The sequence below is a fragment of the Macaca thibetana genome, chromosome 6, assembly GCF_024542745.1.
Source record: "Macaca thibetana thibetana isolate TM-01 chromosome 6, ASM2454274v1, whole genome shotgun sequence".
Lineage (NCBI taxonomy): Eukaryota > Metazoa > Chordata > Mammalia > Primates > Cercopithecidae > Macaca > Macaca thibetana.
Genome location: NC_065583.1, coordinates 106,444,138 through 106,449,505, shown reverse-complemented (window position 1 = coordinate 106,449,505; position 5,368 = coordinate 106,444,138).

Here is a 5,368-nt window from a genome sequence, read left to right as displayed (position 1 = left end):
GCGACCACAAAGCCCCTAAGGGCTGATCTGTCTCAATTGTACCCGCAGGATTTTAATTTATGGTGACTGAGTGACAACCTGGAGAGGCTAATGCCATTGAAAGAAGAATTTATTACTTATAGTTTCTGAGAGGAGGGGGCAGGCCAGGCCACACTGGGCCACATGGGGAAACAATAGGTGTGGTCAGGAGGCAGGAGCAAGGGGAAAGCATGGTTTAGAGCCTTTATTGGCATTTTTGCAAGTAAGGCAAGGCAGGGCAGGGGAGATTGCTTAGGAATGGCTAGTTTAAATAATGTCACTGAGCTTTGGGCTGTCGGGGTTGTCTTTAGTTGTCTGGTACCCGGCTCTGGGTGATTTAAAGCAGAGGAAATCCTGGTGTGGTTTGTACAAGTTAGATAAGAAGGTGGTTCAGAGTATGGGATCTGGATCACAGGGAAAATGGAAACAACTTTGGCCATTAGTCTGACACTGGTAGACAAATATGGAATTTAAGAAAGCACAGTAAGAATGTGATCGTGTAGGGCATTCCAGATCTTGTCAGAATTCCTACTGTGTACAAGCTGGATATGCCTGGAAGGGCAGGAATACTTCGCTCACCACTGACCAGGCCACCAACCACAGTGAGGAGAGTGATAGCCATGCAGGGGAGTGCCAACTGCTGGTGCTCAGTTTCTGTTAAAATTCCTACCTGCTTCCTGACTTCTGTTACGCTCTATCCCTGTGGTAATTTGTACAAGTAATTATAAGTTTTATCTAATTTTGGCCTCCTTTAACATGCTTTGCCTTTTAATTTATATCCTATATATGCTATTGTTCCAACAAAAATAATAGTGGGACTTGCACCAGTGAACTTTCTAGAAAAAGATGTCTGTTGATCAAGATGTCAGGAAGAGCCTATTAACTTTGTTTTGTCATTAATCTTTCATTTCATGAAAGAATGTTTCATGAGATTGTTGCTTACTCATGCACAAGGACAATTTGAGGTTCTTTCTGTATACTTACAGATGCTTTCTTAAAAACTGAAGAGGCTGGCCGGGCGCGGTGGCTCAAGCCTGTAATCCCAGCACTTTGGGAGGCCGAGACGGGCGGATCACGAGGTCAGGAGATCAAGACCATCCTGGCTAACACGGTGAAACCCCATCTCTACTAAAAAATACAAAAAAAAACTAGCCGGGCGAGGTGGCGGGCGCCTGTAGTCCCAGCTACTCGGGAGGCTGAGGCAGGAGAATGGCGTAAACCCGGGAGGCGGAGCTTGCAGTGAGCTGAGATCCGGCCACTGCACTCCAGCCTGGGCGACAGAGCCAGACTCCCTCTCAAAAAAAAAAAAAAAAAAACTGAAGAGGCTATCTCATAGCCTAGCTGTCTTTGTATTCTTTCACTACAATTGAAAACTACAGCAATTACTTAATCCAGGGAACTGGGACAGCAAGAACTAATGTTTGAATCATAGAAAATGAAAATGTTGCTTCCCACTTGTTGCATTCTAGTTTATTTAGTCTGGAAGCTAAAATGGCAAAATAAACAATGTTTTCCAGGAGCTGTCTCAGTTCAGATGACAAGGAAATGTCAGTTGTAGATTTAGTCACAGAAAGGCCAGAATTTCTATCATTCTGCAAATATTTATTGGGCATTTGCTGTGTACCTGGCATACATAGGATATAGTGCTGACTGAAACAAACTTTGTCCTTGCCCTCATGAAACAGAAGTCTAGTGAGGGTGACTGACATTTTAAAAAACAAAACAAAACACCTAAGTGCATATATAATTACAAATTGTGATAAGTGTCATAAAAGAAAAGCAAAGAGAGGGAAATATAATTTAGACCATAGAGGAGATAGCTAAGGAGATGTCTTTGAAGACATGTTTTTTGAACTGAGCTTAAAAGATGAATAGGAATTTCCAGTTACCTATTGTTGCATAATAAACTATCCCAAACTTAGTGGCATAAAACAGTACCATTTTATTATGCTAAAACATTCTTTAGGTCAGAATTTCAGTGAGGCATGGTGGAAATAGCATATCTCTGCTTTATGTTTAGAGTCTTAGCCAGGAAGACTTGAATGTCTAGGGGTAATGCAAACAACTGGGGCTGGGATCATCTCCAGGCTTCCTCACTCATATTTCAGGTGCTATAGTAGGCTAAATAGTGACTCCAAAATAATATGTTTAACTCCTTTTTTTTTTTTTTTTTCTTTTTCTTTTTTTTTTCAGATGGAGTTTTGCTCTTGTTGCCCAGGCTGGAGTGCAATGGCGCGATCTCGGCTCACCACAACCTCCGCCTCCCAGGTTCAGGCAATTCTCCTGCCTCAGCATCCCCAGTAGCTGGGATTACAGGCATGCACCACCACACCCGGCTTATTTTGTATTTTTAGTAGAGATGGGGTTTCTCCATGTTGGTCAAGCTGGTCTCGAACTCTTGACCTCAGGTGATCTGCCTGCCTCAGCCTCCCAAAGTGCTGGGATTATAGGCGTGCGCCACCGTGCCCTGCCATTCAACTCCTAATCTCTGGTACCTGTCAATGTGAAATACTTATTTGGAAAAAGGGTCTTTGCAGATGTAATCAAATTAAGATTCTCAAGATCATCTTGTATTGATGGTGGGCCCTAAATCCAATAACTGTTGTCCTTAAGAGAAAAGAGAAGGATATTTGAGTAGAGGAGAAACGTGGAAGAGAAGGCAATGTGGAGACAGAGGTGGAGGTGGAGATTGAAGTGATATGTCTATAAGCCAAGTGTGGGGGAGGAAACACCTCTTCTACTCTCTTAGGTTCAGTAGCTGGGGCCTGCAAATCAAACTTGGAGAAGACAAGTTAACATGAGAAAAAAAACAGAGTTTACTTGTGTGTACACCATGCATGCATGAAGGAGAACTCAGTGATAAATAACTCAAAAGGGGTGGTTAGAATTTCAGGCTTATGTACCATTACCATCTAAGCAAACAGCAATGGGTTTATGGAGAAGTGACAAGACAGGAAAAGGGAGCTGGGCTTCTAGGGTCAGTAATTTGTGGGAAGGTAAATATATGGAGGAAACTTACGGAAGGTAAAGTTAGTTTGCGCAGACAGAACTCCATCTGATGTTCTGTCCCCAGGGATAACGGTTGTTCTCCTGATATGGTAGTGGTGTGGGGCCGGGAGGGGTGGCAGGGGGGCAGTGGGTGGTAACACCTTCAGAAAGGGAAATTTGTACCCTGCCTTTAGGCAGAAACAGGGAGAATAGAGAGATCCTTTTGCATATGTTGTGTCTCAATTGCCTTCAGCGCAAAATTATCCTTATGCCTAAGTGGCATGTTTTAGGTGGCATATTCCAATTCTCTGCATAAGGCAGATTAAAGATTGCCAGCTACCACCAGAAGCTAGGAGGGCATGGAACCTGCTGTCCCCTCCCAACACTTTGATTGCACACTTCTGGCCTCCAGAACTGCAAGAGAATATTTTAAGCCACAAGGTTGGTGGTAGTTTCTATGGTAGGCCGAGGCTGGGATGCAGCAACTACATGTGATCTCCTGTGTGGCTTCAGCTGCACGCAGTGGGGTGGCTGGGTTCTGAGATGCAGCTTCCTGGGGGCAAGAGCCCCAAGAGTATGACCTTCAAGAGCCCAAGGCAGAAGCTACAAGGCTTTGTCTTACCTAGCCTTGGAAGTCACATAATGTCACTACCACCATTCAGTCACAAGCCCACCCAGATTCAAGGAGAAGGGATAGAGACCCCATCTCTCAACTGGAGGCATGTCAAAGAATTTATGTTCATGGTCCATAGCCACCTCAAGGAGTTAGCCATTTGGGGAAAGCAGTAGAGTAGAGCCACATTAATTAATCTAAATTAGTTAAAATAAAAAATCAATGCCTCAGTCACACTAGCCACATTTCAAGTACTCAGTAGTTACATGTCTGTGCTGCCATATTGGACAGCACAGACATAGAACACGTAGTTCTACTGAACAGTGCTGCCCTAGACAGAGAGAACAGCATAGACAAAGGCTCTGAGTTAGAAAATATCTTGGCTCATAAGAGGAACAGAAAAAAGCTGGCTTTAGCATTATCCTGGTACCAAAACCTGGCAGAGATACAACAGCAAAAAACTTTAGGCCAATATTCTTGATAAACGTTGGTGCAAAATCCTCAACAAAATACTGGCAAACCAAATCCAGCAGTACATCAAAAATCTTATCCACCATGATCAAGTAGGCTTCATCCCCAGGATGCAAAGCTGGTTCAACATATGCAAATCAATAAATGTGATTCATCACATAAACAGAACTAAAGATAAAAACCACATGATGATCTCAATAGATGCAGAAAAGGCCTTTGATAAAATTCAACGTCCCCTCGTGTTAAAAACTTTCAATGGCTGGGTGTGGTGGCTCATGCCTGTAATCCCAGAACTTTGGGAGGCCGAGAAGGGTGGATTACCTGAGGTCAGGAGTTTGAGACCAGCCTGGCCAACATGGTGAAACCCTGTCTCTACTAAAAATACAAAAATTAGCCAGGTGTGGTGGCAGGCACCTGTAATCCCACCTACTTGGGAGGCTGAGGCAGGAGAATTGCTTGAACCCGGGAGGCAGAGGTTGCAATGAGCCGAGATCATACCATTGCACTCCAGCCTGGGCGACAAGAGCAAGACTTCCTTTAAACAAAGTTTTTCTTTTTTTTTATTTCAAGAAACTATGTATTGAAGGAACATGCCTCAGAATAATAGGCGCCATATATGACAAACCCACAGCCAATATCATACTGAATGGGCAAAAGCTAGAAGCATTCCCCTTGAAAACCAGCACAAGATAAGGTTGCCCTCTCTCATCACTCCTATTCAACATAATATTGGACATTCTGGCCAGGGCACTCAGGCAAACAGAAATAAATAAAAGGTATTCAAATAGGAAGAGAGGAAGTCAAACTATCTCTGTTTGCAGACGACATGATCCTATATCTAGAAAACCCCATTATCTCAGCCCAAAGGCTTCTTAAGCTGATAAGCAATGTCAGCAAAGTCTCAGTTTAGATAATCAATGTGCAAAAATCGCTAGCATTCCTATACACTAACAGGCAAACCAAGAGCCAAATCACAAATGAACTCCCATTCACAACTGTCACAAAAAGAATAAAATATCTAGGAATATAGCTAACAAGGGAAGTGAAGGACCTCTTTGAGGAGAACTACAAACCACTGCTCAAAGAAATCAGACATGACACAAACAGATGGAAAAACATTTCATGTCATGGACAGGAAGAATCAATATCGTTAAAATGGCCATACTGACCAAAGAAGTTCATAGATTCAATGCTATTCCCATTAAACTACCATTGCCATTCTTCACAGAATAAGGAAAATCTATTTTAAAATTCAAATGGAACCAAAAAAGAGTCCAA